At 40.6% G+C, this 19,605-nt stretch overlaps 1 protein-coding gene across 4 annotated transcripts in view; it reads right to left on the bottom strand.

The window, feature by feature from the left end:
* The window catches only part of MEF2A (myocyte enhancer factor 2A), a 147,226-nt gene extending 134,851 nt beyond the window's left edge, over positions 1 to 12,375 (bottom strand). The window contains exon 1 of one of the 4 annotated variants that reach the window (XM_019533791.1): positions 12,207 to 12,375. The gene's annotated coding sequence lies outside the window, so the exon portion shown is untranslated. The remainder of the gene's footprint in view (positions 1 to 12,206) is intronic. The other 3 variants (XM_019533792.1, XM_019533793.1, XM_019533794.1) reach the window with 3 other exon arrangements.
* Between the last annotated feature and the right edge of the window lie 7,230 nt (positions 12,376 to 19,605).

Below are 19,605 nucleotides of genomic sequence, written 5' to 3'. Positions count from 1 at the left end.
AGCAAACGTTTTAAAAAAAATCATCTGAAGTTTTAAGATATTTTATTTGGCACTAAACAGGAGCATTAGAAAAAAATAAAACTGTATTTACAGAACAAGACCATTCCTTTAAAATTACCGGAAGTATTCTGTATGCCCAACCACTTACACATTTTGTTGCAGGCAGAGGGGAAAACTGAAGTTTCCTTTCTTCAAAAATAACAAGTTTATCAATGCTTAAATATAAAGGATGAAGACAGACCAAATTCTCCTTGAAACAAATCACAAACAATAGTTTTGTCTGTTGCAGCAGCATGAAGAGCAACCTTAATCCAAAAGCAGCAGCAGCCATTGTCACAGGTCCAATATACGGCTACTGAGCATCAGAACATTTTAAAGTGGCTGCCTATATCATACAAGAGATACAATACATTCTTTTATCCAAGAATGGGTATGCCAAGCTTGTAATGGGCACTCTAGTTTTCAATGCTTCCAGTTTAACTGTATTAATTGCAGAATCATTCTTCCAGATAAAACGCACCTACAACAAGTTAAGAAACAAAGCATTCTAGCTTAAATGAAGACTCTTCTCATGTATTCCAAAAAATTATAGGTGGCCTAAAACCTTAGGCTCTAGAAAAGGGAAGGGGAAATCTGGGGGAGTCAAGAGGCTGCATTCTATAAACCCCACCAAGTTACTAGGCTGGCTGAACTGCTGTCCTATGACAGTTCCAACACCAGTAACAGATCAAACTACTGTAAAATAGATTAATTGTGCTAGTGAAAGCTCTCAAAAACTGTGATAATTAGGCAAGAGAGATCACTAAAAATTAAAAGCAGTGGGGTAAGGATAGGCCAGAAGCCCACTGGACACCCTATTCTGTCCCAACAAGATCAAAAACCTGAAAGATTCTACCACAGGTAACAAGACCATTTTATAGTTTGAACAATGATTCCAGATATGTACATGTTCCATTTTTCCTTTCGCTAAGCTATATTTTAATGAAGAAGAGAAACTATTCATATTAAACAGAGATAGCTAGCTGCATTACTCTGAAGTCAGGCAGAAGACAAACTGTATGATGCCACCCTGCCCAAACTAGTTCAGAAAGGCCAGAGCTTTCATACGCAGTAAGCATACTTTATCAGATGCTCAAAGTAGGCGGTTGCCTAAACAAGCTCATGCCTCTGAACCAGTTAGTCTCTGAAGTACCACTCTGCCCTACCTTCTGCCTATTCACATGAATAGCTCCATTTGATCAAAAAATCACTAGGAATACTTAGTCATTTAAACCAGTGGTCTCCAAACTTTTTTGATCGTGCACCCCTATCAGTAAAAAATTTGAGCACACCCCCCTAATATATGTACATTTATATAAATAGAAGTTCTAATATTTTCTTCCCGCACCCCAATGGATCATCTTGTGCACCCCGCTTTGGAGACCACTGATTTAAACCTTGACACTAGGAAGATAATGCATTATGAAAAAAAAAAAAAGAAGTACAGATGTGCAATGCTATGGACCACAACAATCAAATATGAAAAGTCCTGAAGAAACAGATCTAAAAAATAAAGTCTTAGGCAATGTCACTTTTTGTACAGTAAATGAATGCATTTATTGTAGCTTTTATGATCATTTTCTCATTAAACTCCAGGTAAGAGAGATAACAATGAAAAAGAAGTCTCTAAGTACCTAAGAAAGAATTATTTGAGAACTAGCCATCACTTCAGGCACAGTGTAGCATCTGTTTTAACCAACATAAGAAGCCAACCAGTCTGGAACAACTTTGACCAGTTAAGTCTTCCAAAAATCCATGAAAAAAAAAAGAACTATCAAAAAGCAAGAGAGAAAAGAAAAAATGAAAGGGCTGAAACAGGAAACGGGTATGAATTGTCCTGGGAAATACTTAAGAACTTGAATTCTTGGTAGACCTATTAATAATAAAGGGTTCAGGGGGCAGGAGAAAAGAGGGTCACACAGATAATATGATTTTTGACTCTGATACAAGCAAATTTCTTCCTTTTTGGAAGGGCATTAAAAAAAAAAAAAAAAAAAAAAAAAAATCAAATCTCTGCCACAAATCCAAAACTACATGCAATGAGAGACCTATAACATGACCCCAGGGTAGTAGATTTGTACCAGGTAGTCATCAAAACTCACTAAACTGTTAGAACTGTGCAACAGTTAGATACCTGGAAGGTGCAATTGACAAACTGTCAATTTCCAAAATAACCCAAACCATAGAAACTGTTAAAAAGTAGAGGTGCACTGATAAAGATTTTTTGGGCTGACAGCAATGGCCGATTATTGACCAGCCATATCAGATGATACCAATCTGATTCCCAATATGCAGCCCAGCAGCTTGGAAAACAGTGTCCGGCTGGAGGGAAGGGGGATGGGGTGGGGGCAGATCAAGGCCCCCACAGTGAAGGAGGGAGTGGGGCTGGGGCAGAGGCTGCACAGCTGGGGAGGGGCAGGGCATGGCGGGGAGGGGGCAGCTCCCGTCACTGTGTGCATCCCAGGGAAGGCACGGGGGGCACATGCCCCCAAATCTGTGCATGGGACAGAGTGCCTGCTGTGGGCTTGGGGGCTGTGCCGGCCTGTTCCTGGCAAGGGGGGGGCTGGGCCAGAGCTGCCCTCAGGCCAGGCAGTGGTGGCACTGGGAGGGGCTACAGCCACCCCAAAATTTTCCACAGCCCCCTGTACTTCACGTTCCCAGCACCACCGCCACCCACACCACCCCAGCCAGCCCCAAGCACAACCCCAGCCCCTCTGCTGAAAAGAAGCTGGCTCAGCCTCTGGCCTTGCTCCACACACACATCTGGGGGGCACATGATCCCCATGCCCATGCCTCTGGCTGGGCAGAACCTGCCCCTGCCCTAGCTCCACTCCCTCCCTCACCATGGGGGCCCTTTGTCCCCTATGACCCTTCCTTCCGCCATGTTCCTTCCCCCCTACAGCTTTACCGACCAGACACTGCTCTCTACTGGCCACATGCATGCTGCAGCTGCACATATGCACACAGCATTTATCAGCAACATTATCGGCCCCATCAGCTAAAAAAAAAAGCCAATTGCTGATGCTGTCAATTTTTATTTATTTATTTATTTTTTTAAATCAGTACTGATACGATATGGACCAATGTGCATCAGTGTACCTCTATTAAAAAACTTTGCAAATAGCAACAGACTAGATTCTCTCAGAGTAGAGGGTGACCATAAGTGGTTTTTGTAATTCGCTTTGGATGTTCACACACATTAATAAGCAGAGTCAACAATAAGAATCAGCTAATATCCTTTATTAGTTCCCTGCATGAACTTGCTCAGTGTTACATTTACACCAAGCCAACACAAATATACTAAAAACAGGCACCAACAGAAACAGCAGCAAACTATCTGGAGACAACTGTGATTTTCATCATGCCGTCTTTATTATTTTATTTCTACCATATCTCATAATTTTGAATCAACTTTCACAAATCTCCTTCACAAAAAGATCTGAAGAAAGAAATCTAGCCCTTCAATTTTAAAATGAAAAGCTGCAACTCAGTTCACCCTATGGTCAAACTACCAAATGTTACCCTTTTGTTCCAAGCTTAGCCTGTAACAGCTGCATTTGGGACCAGTTACATTTGTGAAGTGATGAAAAGTCCTACAATTCCTCCAAATCCCATTTCCACTACTATGTTTGTATTGTTAAACACATCAAACCAGATTTTCTTTGCATCTGACAGCTGTAAACCACTTGTTTAATGGCTCTCCACCAAGTCCCTTTCTATACATTAAAGATCTTGTGCTCAGCATATTACTGGATACTGTAGATGTAAGATGTCTACAAATGGAAGCAGTATACAGAAAGCTAGGGTATGAACTGACACTGTACTTATCCTCTATGTGAACAATAACGGGCCCTTAAGCAAGAGACTCTGTATGAGCTAAACACTGCAAACTTTGTATGAGCTAAAAGCCTCCACACAGTGCAACTATACTATCAGTTCACAACACAGCTTGCTGCGCACCGATTTCCTCATGCAGACCAAACCATAGTAGAAAAACCAAGGGCTCAAGCACAGGCCACTAGAAAGCTCAAACAAAGTCTCAGACAACAGAGACCTGAATGAACTTAAGAACAGAGTGTAATTATGTCTGGAGAAGACTATCCAGGGCAACATGCTTAGGTTATATTCCACTTCAGGGTCTCACACAGTTTTATTCTCCCAAAGCACTGTGATTTCATTCAAAGAAATACCTGATTTTGAAGAATTCAAATAAACTGATTTCTTCTGGTTTTGGGCTAAGCATAAATGCTTTCTATTAATATTAAACCCTGAATGACATTTACATTTTTGTCAGGAGGTCTTACACTTTCAATATTTCAGTCAATTCAAATGACTGGTCACCACCACTCCTTTCAACTTTAAGTATGCTGGACAAGATAAATTCATATTAAATCACCTATTTGCAATTTCACAGCTGATATTCAAAAAAAAATATCAGCAGCTTTCATACTTATTACAGTTAAAATAAGAGCCAAGCCCTGAAGATTGAAAAGGATGAATCTGATAAGCCCCTGTTGAATGTAAGCATGTTATCCTACGCCCTCCACTGCTACCATAAGATGAATTAAGTTTTAATAAACCAAGAGCCCAAAATAAGTTTGCAATTGTATCCATTTCCCTTTCCAACATCCAGCTGATTCCCACCACTGGCCACACCTCTCACTAGCCACTGACTAATTTCAACCCTTCTACTTTCCTGCAAGGAACTATAGTGTTCTGCTACTTGGTTAGAAATTTTTGAAAAACAGTAGGCTCATTTTAATCTGGCCTATTTTGGGATATTAAAAAGGTAGATCTTGGAGTTTATTGCTTTGCAATATCAATAAAAATGGTAACCATCTCACTGACAGAAGTAGGAAATTAATTGTTTTGCACTATTTACTGGGATACCTATGAAAAGCATGGCTGACCACCATGAAAGGCTCTTCTACATTCCAGCAGTATGAAGGAAGGTTACACTTCAACATCGCAGTAATCTGCTAACCATCTTTCTAAACTAGAAGTTACAAAAACTGTTTGAGAACGTACTTTGTGCCAAAGATCTGTACCAGTATTTGAGATTTCTGCAAGTGCCAGACAAATATAACAGACCCCTAACACTAAAGCAGAACTACATGAATTAGTCTCATTTTTCTTCTGAACACAAATTTAAGATTTAACTGAAATGCCACATAACACTTTGTGATACCCATTCATTTCAACAGCACTGTGGAAAATGGACTTAACGGAAAAATCTACAAGACAATACAGTAGGAGCAGAATTACAAAGAAACATCTACCTTCTCAAATATTCTCAAAATACTCCATGTTTTGAAAGTATTATGGTACTGGAAGCAACATCAAGTGTGAGAACGTATATACCATTTTATTCAGAAGTCATTCTGCACCCACTCTTGTCAGCTTACAGTTCTTAAAACAGGATGCAAACAGTCATGTCAGGAAGAGAATAGTTGCTGTGAAAGTATGATACCAAAAACAAGATGTCCTTTATGTCGATAACTTTACACACTACTTTAGTTCTTTGCTCTATTTTAAAAAAGACCTTTAATGTACAAGTAGAAAGGCACCAGTTAAAGAGTTATAAAGGCAGTTATTTCAAGGATGTCAAAGTTTGTTGCCATTTTTGGCAACTTAGGAATCATCATCTCTCATTTCAAAGAGTACAAGCTCTTTTTTTCCCCCCACTGGCACTAACACTGCACTTTTGGGGCCATACAGCCATTAACCACTAAGATCACACTTATCCATCACAGTGGAATCTCACCTCACACTCTTCAAATCCTCCTTCATGGTATGGAAATGTTCTCCTACCCTTCAGAGCCCTTCATCTTTTTCAATGAATGCCCTGTCCCAGTCTCAGCCACCTCAGTGACATCACTACATGCAATTTTCTTTGAAAATTTTCCCTGTGCCCCGTAATGGCTGGTCACACAGCTGTACTAATCTCAAAAGGCAACTAACAAATCTCCCTCAAATCCCTCTTCAAGAACTACTTCTGCCACAATATCTGCAATCGAGCAATATTTAACAGCCAAGCTGAAAGGTAGTTGGGTTGTAATAATACACATAATAGATAAGAGTATATGTTTAATAACCCCCACTCACTGCCCCTATGTTATTTACACACCCAATTATAATGAGAAGGCCTTGTACAGTATCCAATACTAGTGATGATGACAGGCTGTAGGAATTACTGCAAATATTAAGATGGGCTTTCAAAATCTGGCACCTGTTTTAATCTATTCATAGTTAACTTCAATTTCTACAGAATCATGTAGCTACAATAGTCAAATCCAAATAGCTGATCCAAGCACCTGCATACCAGCTTCCCCTTTTCTTGTAAAACAGCTAAGTTTATCCAAGCAACCATTTTATGCGACTGGGGGTAAGCTTTACAAATGAAGTGTCAACACTAGTCCACACGTGCCCACACACTACTAAATAAAATTATTTGAAGAACATTGGTTTGCAGATAAATGTTGGTTATATTATACTTTAGATATTTGAGGCAATTTAAAGTAAACCAGTAATGCCAGAACACTTAAGTTTGATTTCTGTTTTGGTGTTTAGATATTTTCAGAGGGAAAGAAAGCTGGGCATACTTTTCTAGATCAAAGCTCACTAACAAACCAGAACTTTATATTCAAGGTAAGAAGAAAAATTCTAAACAGTAAATATTGTGGAATCAATGAGGCTGATGCACAGCTACTTGTTCCAGTTAAGTACCTTTCTTCTTGACCAACAAGACAAAAATAATTATTTAACTTAGGACACTAGGAGCAGACAAAGAAATATTTAATGACCACCATTAATCTTACTATGGGACCAAGGCAAGCTAGACTGCAGTAATAAGCTTCCAGATTGCTCCATAAGAACTAAGACAGACTTCAGCAGCTCTTCAGAGACTGAAGCAAATATAAATGGGAGGCATGGCAGTTAATAAGATAATCCACTCAATCAGACACCTATAACATTTGGGATTCTTAGTAGTTGTTTCCCCTCAATGATACCGCTGTTAACCTTACTATTAAGAAAAAAGGGAACTACACTTAGTCATATATGCACATAAGGTTTATTTTAACACCAGAAGTACATGCATCGTGAATCATGTTAGTGATTAATACACAAATGTAAGAAAAGAACATATGTCTACTGTAGAAAGCATTCCACAATGTCCTGACCTTGGTGCAACCGAGACCTCAACACTGCATTTATAAAGTTTTGGTGACAGTACCAATTATATTGCTCCTAGCTACATGTATCCTATCTTGCTCAATTAATCATTCCAGATTCAAATAAAAATCAGATGTATACAATTATATTTTCCAAACCTAAAAATACCCTTTCTGGTAAGTAATTCTGCAGAAAGAATATTTTTAACAAGGTTTTTAATTAGTACCTACAGTACTTTGTTCATCTACCCTTAGTTTTTCCTACCTATTTCATAAATACTTTCCAAGTACATACGTTTAGATTTACATCTGATGCTTTTGTGGTAAAGAATGTTTGTGCCTGCAAAAAAAACACATTGCTACACTGATGTCCGGACACAAGAAATACAGCTTGTACTGAGAAGCCAAACAAAGGAACAAATGTGAGAGAGACCTCAGGACCAGAAAAATTTTTGAGGATGAGAAGCATTTCTGGCTCACCACCTCTCTCCCCAATGCCAGCCAAAGAGAGAAAGAAGAAAAAGAGAAAAAAAAATGCTGCAAATGGATCGGTTGCTAGCTTACTCCATAAATAACTGGTGTTATCCATTATCAGGCCTCCTGCAGGAGGCTACATAGTAACTGTAGGAACCATATTGCTATACTACACACACTGGAAGTTAGCTTTAAGCTGTTACTAAATTTTGCTCATTCACTGGATACTATATCTGATAGAGTTTTATCTGAAGGGACACTTAAAATACACTACAGATACTTTCCCCAAACAATACTGCAATAAAAATACAGAATAGGAAACCTAAAGAATTTACTCTAGGAAAAAAAGCATTGTTACAATTCAGCAAGTTCCAGAAGACATCAATCTCACTTATTTTTCCCTTAACGTTGTTTAAATATATGTAGGTGTTTCAGCCACAGACTTGATTGACGCCCTTGAAGGCTTTACACATTCTGCCTAAAAACTGGAAATATTTTGAGTATGTTCAGTTAACCTATCACTTTGGCAGCATATTAACTGGCCTATTCTAATTAGTCATCCAGTTAACCCTTTCAGCACTATTTAACATATGCAAGAAAACTGAAAAGGAAGAGTTATTGCATTTTTTCTGGTTACCTTATCAAAGTTGAAGCAACCAGAGAAGGAAGTTTACTTAAACAGAACAGATAGCATGAAGCAAAATTTGCACCAGGTTGAGTAGAGGCAGTAACTTTTTCATCCCCCTATATCAGAGTTATTTTCATTTAGAAAAAAAAACAGCTTTGTGCATATCTAAAAATTTCTTTCCAACATAAGATAAATTTAGAATGCACATGCAATCATCTGGAATACATTATGCGTCCATCAAGAGTGCTCTTCTAACAAAAATTCTTAACAGATAAATATTTGAATCCCCAGTACAAATCTCAGCTGGCAGACACATAGTATTATTGCTCTGAGAAAAATATGCCAATTCTGAATGATGCCCCACTGTTTTGTCATGCATGTTAGCATAACTAAGTCAAGGTCTCATATGTGAAAAGCTTGTGTTTAATGAAATTCATTTAAAAATTCAATTGTACTCCTCTTGTAGTTACTTACTACAAGGACCGCGAAGTCACAGCGAGGCATTACAGCACTGTACCCTCCAAAACACACACAACTTCACTTCTCAAAAACAAAAAATAGTGGAGCATGGTAAGGTTATCCAAGTTTCATCACTGCCACAACCTTCATGTTAATACTCTATTTGCCACGGCATACTTTCCTTATCCACTATACAATATGGATGTCATTATACAGAAGTCATGCCAGACATGTTTTCAGCCCTCAAGAACAGCAAAAAATTCATGATAATCCCCACACAAAGAAGCTGCTTTTTATTCTTTTCCACTGTCCATCCATCCCCATCTCCCCACAAAGATTAGAGCTTTAGGCGTCCCCACTAAAAAGTATTCATATTAAAATGTCCTAATGACCATTGGTTGCACATACAGCTTCAACATGTAGGAACTACTGTATTTATCATCTATGTTACAGCATCCAAAATGAGCCAAATGCTTCCCGAGCAAAGATGACATCTGTAGTGTTGTCAAGTACTAGCAGAAGTCCTGAATTTTATATTTGACAGTTAAATTACATCAGGGTTTTTTTTATTATTATTAACCCCCCACAAAGCCATTAACAGAGAACCTGTTGCATGTAACCATTACACACCGTCAGGTATTTCACATAAAACTCATCCCCATCTTCACTAACAAAAACCTAAATTGTTTCCCAAATAAGCTTAATTTAACAGTTATGAAGCCTAAACAGTATTATCCTAAACTATTTTCATGACTGTTGCAGCATTCTCCAGCTGTGTTTTGTAATACATGGCATGACTGGACAAGGCAGGGCAGCAAATGTAACTCCTGACATCATTTACACTGACTTGCATGGCATTACTATTTGGAAGCAGCACTCAGCTTACTAAACTTTATTTTATTTATTGTAGGGCTACATGGGAATCTTCACTAACCTGGTTCTGGATGAACCCAGAAAAGCTCTGCCGTCCACACTGTAGTTTCAAGATAAACCACATTTGAACTTAATGCAGTATCACAGTTGAAAGAAAGCTGCTAAATAAGTTAAGAATCCTGCTGCAACAAAACAGCTTGTCTTTATTATTAAGACAAAAATACTTTCTCCAAAAACGTTATAAATGTATAATATGGTCAATAACTTAATGCATTTGCATAATGAGCTCCTCTCTTAAGCCACCTCACCTAAAATGTTCATTAGCATCACAAACATCTTTCATTATTTCACCCTTCTTCCTCAGACACATGAATAATACCGTTATTCTACAGCACCTTATATCCAGCAATCTTGAATGCTTTAAATCATTAAACCTCACTTTATAAAAAGAGTGTGTAAGGAATCATAGTGATTAGGTACATGCTTAAAGCAGGCAGAAGGACAAGCAAAAGCACAGTTCTAATATGAACTAAAATGCTTGTATTGCAATTATACAGTCAATTACTCCCCTATCTTACATGAAACAACAAGCTGGAGATGGCCCAAAAGACATACTATCCTGGTTCCTAGCCCATGGTTTCAGCATAGCCTGTGAAAACCTACAAGACTGCTCATATGCACAGGAAATCAAAGCGTTAACATGAAAGTTGACAGGAAGAGCAAAGAATTATGTCGTGCACAGCACATTATTTGCTTAATATTATTGCCCATGGCACTGTGAAGGTTGGGGAGCGCTAACACACCGTTTCTCCCTGAAAATGCACCATGGTTGTCTAATCTTAAGTTTTCCCTCATTGCTCCTAATTGAGCCCATCACTTTACACTAAAGGATCCTTCTACTTAGCTGGTAACACCACTTTGCAAGCAGCAGAAAACTGATGTCCCTTTATCAAACCTTCATGTTTTCTTCTTTTTATTCTCTGTAATTAATTTCCCTCAATCCCTTTGCCCAAGGTGCTCTTTTTCCTCTTAATTCTCTTTTTATTAAACTAATGTTCTGAGTCAAACACAACACACTTCTTATGCCTTCTTGGTTTCCTACTCACAATTCAACAATTTTTAAATACACTATTATTTTAGTTATACCAATGCTGTGTCCAAAATCATTCTGAAACCCCAGATTACAAATATATACAGATACACACACACATATATATATATACACACACACCCATTGGCCTGTACTGTTTTTCATTTCATATAGTCTCAAAAGTATTAAATTAAAAAAAACAAAACAAAACACAGAAAATAACTAAACCTAGCATAAATTTTACAATTACAATTTACATGCTGAAAAAAACCCAACAAAAAAAGTGCCACTCTTCTCTCCCAGACCCCCAAAATAACTCTTTTTTTAAAGACTGGTGGGGTGGCAGGCAAGAGAACCAATATGACCTATAAAAATTAAAAATAAGCGTTCCCAACCCTGTAGATTCTATTTTAAAATTAAGCTGCATAAAAAGAAATAGCCATAGGTGTTAAGACCATTGCTCTGTCACCTTTACACGTTGCTTAAACACCTGCCAAAACGCCATCAATAGCAAAACAACAGGCTCGCTCAGATGCCCAGCACCACAGCTGGACTCTTGACGCGGTGAAAGTGTTCCCGTGTAATACCCGCCGACCAAGGAGAGCAGGAAGCCGACAACTCACTTTCTGCCAGTACTAAAAGCTTAGCAAAACACCCCCCAAAAATGCGTAAAGATAACAGCCATACACAATACCAGTTCCTGTGCCAGAGCAGATCTTTGTTTATAGTAATCTCTCAGGCTGCTCAAGGCTTATCCTGCTCCATTACCCCTATCTACTTCTTGACATGCTTTCTTCCTTATCTCCCCTTTCTGGCAGGGATTTGTGACATGTCACAGTTGGTCCCCGCTCATCGGCGGGACGAACCGTTTTGCTCCCTGGGAGTCTTCGTTTTCTGCGGGAAACTCCGGTTTCCATGCTGCGACTCGCACCTTTTCAAGACAAAAAATGACTCGCGCACCCAACCCCTTCGGGGCGGCCAACCCTGCCCTTCTCGCCTCTCCACAGCAGGTCAAAGCCACACCAGGACGGTTTTTTTCAGCTGCTCAAGGGGAGCTCCCAAAAAAAGGAAAAGGCTCCTTCCTGACCTCTCTCTCTCCACTCCCAGGAACAACACCTCTCCTGTACGGGGGGAGGGGGCAAAAAGAGATCCTCTAGGTGACACACACATTCGCGAACATTACCATGCAGCTGGTGCGAAAACTAGGCGACAACTCCAGCCTGCCCCCCCCCCCAAAATGTGACCCTCTCACGGCATCCTGTGGGCTTGTCTGCATGGCGGTGGATGAAAAGGGCACCCCTTCCCCCTGTTTTTGGGTGGAGAAAAGTTGGTGCCCCCCAAAAACCGCCCCCCCCGGCCTGCTCCAGACGCCTCCATATGCGCGCAGGAAGTTGCAGGCAGGCCCCAGCACCGCGCAGGATGAGCCCCCCCGCGAGGACTCGCCCCTCCCCCCACAACACCCCGCACTCACCGCGCGGCTGCTCCCAGACTCCTGGGGAGACGCTGCCGCCCGCGCACGGATCCCCGCCGGGCGCTATTTTGGGGAAACAGGGTCCAGGCGGGGCCGGAACTACTTCCCCTGTCACACACACACCCGGCGGAGGAATACCCGAATGTCTCCTTCCGCCCGTCCCAAGGGAGCACAGGCCGCTCCCCCGAGGCGGCAGAGGATGGAGGAAAGCGGCGAGAGCTCCTGCGCCCTCGGCTAAAACCGGCCGGAGCGGAGCTGCACAGCCGCAGGGCACCTTACCACCCCGTACTATTTTGTTTGGTGGCAGGGAGCGGCCGGGTCTACATTCTTCATACGAACAACTGCGCGACGTGATAGGGCAGCGTACAGGACTGAAGGTAGGGAGCAGCCAATCCGCGAAAGAGGGGGTGGGATAAAGCGAAAGCGCCAGCCACTTAGGAAACAGGTGATGGGCGGGGAGTGACAGCGAGGGCTGGCCAATCAGAGAAAGGGGGCGGAAAGCCTCGACCAATGGGATCCACGTTCTGCCAAAGGACGGCTCCGCGCCTCCCCCATGGCGCATGCGCGCAGTGGCTGACGTCAGCGCACGGGTTCGGCTCCTAAGCAGGAGGTTGCGCATGCGTTGGGGTCTCTCGCCTGGTAGACCCCTGTTCTTACCCCTGCCGGACGCAGGAGGTTGGCAGCTCCCCAGTGTCTGCCCCTGTCCTAGAGCAAACCTTGTTTATCCCTGCTCCCAGGCAAAATAAATGGGATGGTGCGAGTGCTATGCACGGTTAGCACTACGCACGGTGAGCAGCTCAAAGGTTGCACGTTTGAAGCCATAGTCGCAGGTCCCAGTACAGGCATGGGCAAACTGGCCTGAAAATGGTTAAAGTTATTATAATTATTATTTTAGTCTGTGGCCATACTAAAAGTTCGCTGGGAGCCGAGGTGCAGTGCTGTGTAGAAGAGTGCTGCCGTGTCAGAGTCGGTGCTAAAGACTTGGTTGCAAGGACGCAAAAGAGGAAGGCAGGCGAAATTAATTGCCAGCGACACCAAGTTGGGCAGGTCAACAGTGAGGGCCTGGCTAAGGAGCTCTTGCTGCCTGGGCTGATGCAGGCCTGTGTCAGACTTCACCCCCCTGAAATGTAGCTGAACCACCAGAAGTTTCTCCTTCATAATGGTGCCCTCCCCCCAAGCCTGGCTCTAAGAAGTTAAGAGAAAGAGCCTGGCTGCTCAACTCCAAGGGCATGCCCTTGAGCTAAAGGAAAAATTGCTTAACTAGAACTAGCAGAAGGCCTCTCCCTGGGTCTAATGCTGGAAGATAACAGGACGTGTTTCATAGTTGTTGGTGGCTGGAAGGAGGGTCCATGTGCACAAAGGCGTGTGTGCAATGATCTGTGCAGTTACCACGTACAAATGGCCGTGGCCTACTTGGCTATACAAACTCACTTTTGCTTTCCACAGCCACAAAGAAAAGAAAAAAAGGGGGGGGAATAATCAGTGTTCCTTTTTGCTGCAAGACGGTGGGGGGGGGGCAGCTAATGTACCCATTATTTGCAGCAGTTGCTTGCTTATCACAACTCAAGACCTAGGTTAATGTAAGCTCCCGCTCCCGCTCCTCTTGCTGGCTTGGGTGAGTAATGCTTTGCTATGACCCCTCCCTCAGTGTTCACTTCCATGCACTATTCCTCACCAAAGGATGTTTTGGCATTTATTTTCTCTCCAGAAAGAAAAGGTTCCTTAAAAATAATGACATCAGCAGTTTTCTGTCTTTGATATCTTTGTCCTTCACAAGAGATAATGCTAAGAGAGGGACACTAAAAGGATTTTCAGAGGATAAGAAGTTACTTACCAAGAAAGAGATTTGAAGCAAAAATTGTCACCCCTATGAAGCTTCATTGCAAGGGAGCAAGCCCCAGATCATGGCAGTGTCACAAAAGTTGGCTATTGGGAAGGGGTGCTTCTTTTGTAACTGAAAATGAGAGGATATTTCCATTACTAACTATAATTAACTAAATAACTATAACTAATCAGAGTAGGAAAAGGGAAAGAAGCAAATGAAGGAAGTATGCTCCAGGCAGCATTGGAGAACAAAAGCAGGCCTATCTCGGCAATTTCCCCTTTGCCCACCCAAAAAATTGTAAATAGCAGCTGTCTTATTAGGTATGCTTTAGCTCAGAGGGAGAAAGTACTAGATTGGGATTTATAACAGAAGCATTACTGAACATTTAATTAATGTGAAACTATGTCAAGTAAGTTCAGCCACCAATGAAATGAAACATGGGATTGTGGAGGGCAAGCTAAATGAGCAGGTATATAACATTACTTTCAGTTTAATCAAGAGAACGTTAGGATGTTGTGTAGGGGACATAAGGAAACTGCCAAATACATACAGGCATCATGTGTGAAGTCTTTTACATAATCATCAGGAAAACACTTAGGCAAGGAAGTCATGTATCTTTCTCAACATGTTCATCTTGATGAGTAACAAAGTAAAATGTAATTAATGTGAATTCAGCTATAAAATGCATTTACTATTTCTGAAAAAAAACCTAGCAATTAATACCTTGAAATCCTTTTAAAAGAGAACATGGTAAGAGTCAGTGGACCAAATCTTGCATTCCTTATTCAGGCCTTGATTTGTAGTCGATGGGTATGCTTGAATAACTTAGTAAGGGCTTCTGAATGGATCCATTAATATGATTCACCACTGAAAAGAAATCATATTCAAAGTGAAAAAGATAGAAAAGAATCCAGAACTAATTGGTTCTTTCTAACAGTATTAGGGGTATAGATACAACATTTGTTATCCGAGTATCTTTATATGCCCTGCCAAGAGCTGAAAATCACAAGTAAGGGATATAGAGAAGGAGTTCTCATTTACTGCTGAAACACGCTCACATCTGTGTTAAAAACATAACGCAAAAGAACAATTTAGGAAATAAATGAAAAATACAGTATCCAACAGCAACCAGAGGTGTTTTTTTCTGTACCTAAAGATTTACTTCTACAGCTACTGCCACAACCCTGACCTTTAGGCGAAAGACAGACATTTCACTTGGCCCTGGACTAGTTGTGCTTATGTTTATCCCAGAACAGAAATATCCTGGGATGGAACGCACTCGCCTTTCTAATCAGGGTTTAGTGAGCAGTTAAATTCACTGCTTTTTTTCTGCTATTGAATCAGTGATGCAATCCTGGAATAACCATTCAAATGTACCTTGCGATGTCTCAGGGTATACTGCGAGGATTTCTTATTCCATTAACCTTTTTTAGGATGTATACTGAGACAACAGGCGTGGAAATGAAAGTAACTAAAACCTCTGAGTGAGCTGTAAGCCTTGTTCTATGCTTACTTTAATTTCCAGAAAGACTTCAAAAGGTAGCCCTGAGCAGAGTGCAATGGAGTAATCCAAAGTGAAGGACAGGAAGGCATAGATAATCAAGGCACTGCCCACATCAACCTGCTTAGACCGATGCAAATAGTAACAAAGAACTTCAGGCTACTGCATGCACATAAGCAACCAGTAGCAGATAGAAACTGACTCTGAAATGTACATTCTTCTGTAATGGTGGGTAAATCAACCAGCCAGCACTTCTTCACGCACACCCAGCCTAACATTACTACCTTGTTGTCTACCCTCCGCCTAAGCTGAGCCGCTCCTTTTCTTTACGTTCAGCATTAACCAGGAAACTAAAGAAACTTTAGCCACTGGATCAAATTGTACAGCACCGCAGAGTCTTTCACCTTTTCCACAGGAAGAGCAATGGACTAAAGCTCACAGGATATCACAAAGTGTGCCTGTATGTCTAGTAACTAATTATCTAATTATCACTTACAATCACTCTTAGGTCAAGAGAGAGAGAGAATCACTAAATGCAGTTCCATCCACCGCACTCTAGACTTTGTCATATTGAATGTAATAGTTTGTATTGATTCCAGTTTAACCTTTACTTGTAATTGTAGTTGTTTTTGTAGTACTAATTCTTATAGCATTGTTTGGGAAGGATTTCTTAAAGCTAAGCAGTATTATATGTGTAGCAAGGAATTTAAAAATAAAATTGTGTTGTATGAATTAAATGTAAAATCATTGTGAACTCGTGCAATCAACCAAATACTCCCCCAGCTAGGCGCATCAAATGAATCAGTAAATTGTGTGGGATCTTTCTCTATTCCATAACCCACTAGAGACAGACTTCTCTCACAAATTACCAAAACTGACAGACAGTGGCATCAAAGATCACGGATGGACCAAGAAGAACTGCTGAAATACCCCTCCCCTTGACTCTGAAGACAGTTGCAATTTCTGGGCTACATGTACAAATATGAACAAAGAACTAGCAACACCATACAGGAAAATCGTGGACAGAAAAACACCACTTCAGGCCTCATTTTAAGTAGATACAGTCTTTTGGATGAATTTCCATTAATGTTGTCCACCTGGGTCTACTCTGTTCGAGGTCTTCAGGAGTTTGGGGTCCCTATAAATAAGCTATCCTCACCAACATAAATCCCAACCCCAATTAAGTCTTGACCCACATCCTAAAAGCAAGCATGACTCTGGCAGCCTCTTATGTCATCTCTAGAACATCGTGGCATTTTAGTTCTTTCTTATTGTATTCCCATACAACACCTCTCCACTTCTGGCTGTTCATTAACGTGCCTCATGTCACTTGTTTAAAAAAACCCAAAACCCAGGAACTTCAAAGTTGTGAGTAAATGAAAGGGTACATGGCTTTGAGCATTTGTCACAATGCAGGGGGGGAAATGTAATTTAAAATGTTCTGAAAGATACACAGGAGGATAAAAACAACCTATGAAACAAGGTTTCTCCACTGCAGAGGCCAAATTTATTCTTGGTGTAACTTCACCTAAATTGGTAGAGATACTTAATAAATAAGGATTTTTACAAAGGGTGTGTGTGCTGGAAGAAAAACTCTACCCACAGTATTGCCTGGTGGGAAATACTGCTTTATTACCTGACATTACAAAGTGAGGAAGAAAACTCAAACTTACAAAAAAAGGAAGTAAGGGAGGGATAGAGGATGACTTCGTGCCATTGTTACTCAGTGGGCATGTCTACACGTGCATTTTCGCTGGCTTAAATTTACTGTGCAGTAAGTGGGAATAGGCAGGCATCTACACGTTCAGGCATTAAAGCGCATTAACGCACTGTGTGTGGACTGACTTGGGACTAAAGTTAGCCCTAAGTCAGCCCATACGCACAGTGCTACTGTGCAGTAAGGCATCTATATGTGCATTACTGCGCAGTAACTAATCGGGCTAATACTTGTACCATGATGCAGGTCTTAAATTTACACTCAAGTCACCATAAGTCACCATATTTTCTGCACGGTAGATGCGTGGCCGTACTGTACAGTAATTTTGGTTACTGCACAGTAAATGTACGTGCAGAGATGCACCAGTGTGACCCAGTTAACCCTATGATGACCAGTTTCCCAAAAAGACCTCAAGCTCCTCAGAAAGCAGGGTTAGAATCTACATTAAGGAGGATTTTTTTCCCTGGCTGATTCAATCCAGTGTATGCCATCCTCAACTATGGCCAAAGGCTTTGGAAATTTCCCTATTTTGGTGGAACCCTACTTGCCCAGCCATACATGAATTACAGTTATTCAACCTACTTTATGAACTGCCCTTCATAAACCACTGTTATTTCCACACAGTGATATGACATGTTCAATAATCTGATTGCCTTGGGAATATTTGCTTTTCCAGAACTCGTGGCCAAGGTACACAAGATTAGATCAGACATCACCTGTATAAGAATGCTGTAGTTAACGTGGGTGTAGGGCATATTTGCTGGTTTGGAGTTACAGGTAAAAGTTCTCTTTCCAACCATTGCTAGCAGATATGTTATTTGAAGACAGCTGTTGTGTTTGGTACTTTTTGTTGTCTTTTGCTGTGGGCCTCCTAATGTCAGATATTAAATGTCGGAAATATTTGTGTTGCCTTCATCGCCCACTGCATTACTGACCCACATCCCAGCAAGGCTTGTGATATTTTATATGTCCTCAAAATGACAGCATGCAGGTCTCTCTGGTATTCACACTCTTCGGCTGGGATTTTCGCACCATCCTGCATGTTAACATGAACCAACAGCTGTGTTTAAGAGACCTGATATAAATAGTAACATCACGCTGCAAGCAAGCTTCTTGGAAAGTAAAGAAAAGACATTATTTAATGCACCCTGACATTTGCTTTTCCTCCCCTTCTTTCTAAGCTGCACTTTTGTACACATCTCTGATAAGAAATGCAAAGAAGTTGACTTCTTCACATAGACGTATAACAAGTGCTGCCCGAGTCTAAGAGAAGATGATATCCAGAACAGTTTACCTCCCCGCAGCCAGACAGCTGGTAAATCGTATGCAGGATGAGAAGGAGTCAACGCGTAGATGGAAATTCCAGGATTTAAGATCTACAGCCTTTGAGATTTTATTTTCCCGGTTGCTCCGTGTCACTGCAGAAATGTCCTGCTTTTGCCACATTGTTCCATTCATTAAAACGGCAGCTCACAATTAAGCCTCCTGACATAACATAGCCGAGATTCTTTGGCAGCAGCCTTAACCAAAGGTTTTCAAGAGTTTCCTTCAGACGGCTTTAAATTTTCATATCCTCGTGAATGCCTGCCACCTTCTTTTAATAACTTGAAAAAATAAGCCTCTCTCAGGAACTTCATTGTTCCTGTATTTTCCCAGCACGCATTTACTGCTGTTAGAAATATGTGGTGCACATGTATATTTATAGAGCGAGATGCATGTGCGCATATGCATATTATAACTTGACATCTTACGGCAGGCTAAGCAGATCTGAGGAAAAATATTATTCCACTTTAATATTTTATTTATTAAAATGTACTTTTCTCCTTCCATAACAATTGATCATTTCACTGTTTTGAAAATAATCATGTTTACTGCATCTTTCAGACAGTAAGTACTGCCTTTCATCTTATAATGAGTACTGGTTAAAATGTCTGAAAGCTGCAAAAATAAGTGCAATATTAAATTGTTACTATTATTTTTAAGCAGTAACAGTTTAATCTCTATTTTATTTTAGAATTTGTCATTCTTTCAAACTGGTAAAAAAATCACATGCCAATATTTTACAATTGAAAAATTCATATTAAGAGATACGTGGATATTATTTGCCCTTTAGAAACTTAATGCATTTTGCAATTCTAATATGAATTTTAAAAAAAGCTTAAGAAGTGTTTTCTACTCTAAAACTGAAGCGTTAAACCACTTTTAATGTTACGGAGAAAATTAACTCTTAGGTGTACCGTCACTCTGCGAATCATGTTTCTGTCTGGAAGATTTCTCTACAAAATAATCTGTATTGTTTCGATTTGTCTATTTTCTGTATTTGATCACATTCCATATATATTAGTTGTGCACTGAT

Source organism: Crocodylus porosus, unplaced genomic scaffold (genome assembly GCF_001723895.1).
Source record: "Crocodylus porosus isolate Cpor-Errol unplaced genomic scaffold, CroPor_comp1, whole genome shotgun sequence".
Classification (NCBI taxonomy): domain Eukaryota; kingdom Metazoa; phylum Chordata; order Crocodylia; family Crocodylidae; genus Crocodylus; species Crocodylus porosus.
Note: the sequence above shows the minus strand (reverse complement) of the source record. Positions and strands in the feature narration are given on the sequence as shown.